A 1,858-nucleotide genomic window follows, 5' to 3' on the forward strand; every position below is an offset into this window, starting at 1 on the left:
CATGGATGTGTGTGATGTCCTTAGGTTAGCTAGGTTTAAGTAGTTCTAAGTTATAGGGGACTGATGACATCAGAAGTTAAGTCCCATAGTGCTCAGAGTCATTTGAACCATTTCGTCTCAGACGGTCACCAATCCTAGAGCCAACCACGGCCGACAGTGCTTAAATCGGTGATCGCACTGGAATCGTTGTATCCACCGCAGCACGCCCGTTGACTTCCATTGCTTCAACTCAAGTCAAATTTTTCACGGAACTGAACTTATTCAAACAGAAATAACCATGAAATCAATGTGAGCGAATAAATGTCAAAAAAACTGTTTTACTGTGACAGAAATCGTAAATGCAAGTTTTTGTAGTAAAATGAAGCTCACATATTGTAACTAAAAAGATTTCTATGATAACTGATTTTTTAAACCGTTGCGGTGTAATGTAACCCTCTCTACAATGATTGTTGTAACTGACTATACATAGCTAGCGTTACTATTTGTAAGAAAGTATATTGTAATTTTGTAGCAAAAAATGTTTAAATGAATATCCATAAAGCTTGTGTGTGTTGTGAAATGAGTAATAACCTCGATAGGGAACAGCGAGGTCATTGGATAGTTTTTCTGTGGTGGACGTTATTTCAAATGTGGTTCTGTGCATTCCGAGCTTGCTGAGTCCCACAGATCAATCTGTTATTTTTTCAATGTATGAGGGAGTACTGAGAAGCAATGTCTCCGAATATTTCACGTGAAAACTTTTAAAGCTTTTCAAATAAAACAGTCGTTGTTAACATTCTACGTTTTTATTCTTCATGCCCACATATTTATTTCTGAACATAGTCACGAGAGACCAGTATGTTGATACAGTCGCTGTAGAATGTTTGGCTTTGTTGACGGAACCACAACAGCCTCACCTCCGCTTGAACTGCCTCATCACTATCAAAGTGAGGTCCTCCAAGGTGTTCTGTAAAAGTTTTTGAAACGGATGAAAATTGCATGAAGCCAAATCTGGTCAGTATGGGGTACGATCGATGGCAGTGAACCCGAGGCGTCGAACTGTTGCAGATGTCGCAGCGATCGTGTGTGGTGTGGCATTATCGTGCTGGAAGAAGAGGGTGCTTGACGTGTGGACGAACTCTTCGAATTCGAAACTCGATTGCAGCACGCTGTTACTCACGCACCGACATAATGACATTACACACCACCATGCTATATGCTGTAATTCTGAATCCTCAAGAGACCGAGGGCTGTCAATATGTAAACATGAAGAATAAAGATGTACAAAGTTAACAGCGTTTGCTTTATTTAGAAAGCTTTCACACACATAATTCGAAGGTATTACTTTTCAGTAGATCCTCGTGTATTAAAATTAAAGTGTAATTGAAACTAAGCGTCAACGACCTTTTCATTAGTTAAAAAAAATAAAAAATGCGCAAACTGTGATAAGTTTGTGATGAGGTCTGAGAAGGTTAGTCTGCTTTAAAATACGAGAAGTGTTTTCTTTTATTCATAAAGGTTATGAAAATAGACAGTATTGTTATGATAAAAGCGCGGACGAGAAGTACTTTTTTTTAATCTGCGAGAAGTATATGTTCCGAAAAAGGTAAGAATGATCATTAATTGCCATGCGGGATTAGCCGAGCGGTCTGGGGCGCTGCAGTCATGGACTGTGCGGCTGGTCACGGCGGAGGTTCGAGTCCTACCTCGGGCATGGGGGTGTGTGTTTGTCCTGACGATAATTTAGGTTAAGTAATGTGCAAGCTTAGGGACTGATGACCTTAGCAGTTAAGTCCCATAAGATTTCACATACATTTGAATATTTTATCATTAATGATCGTGCTGTGGGTTCCTTCTGGGTGGAAATGCGCAGTATTTT

The sequence above is a fragment of the Schistocerca gregaria genome, chromosome 1 (assembly GCF_023897955.1).
Source record: "Schistocerca gregaria isolate iqSchGreg1 chromosome 1, iqSchGreg1.2, whole genome shotgun sequence".
In the NCBI taxonomy this organism is placed as follows: Eukaryota; Metazoa; Arthropoda; class Insecta; order Orthoptera; family Acrididae; genus Schistocerca; species Schistocerca gregaria.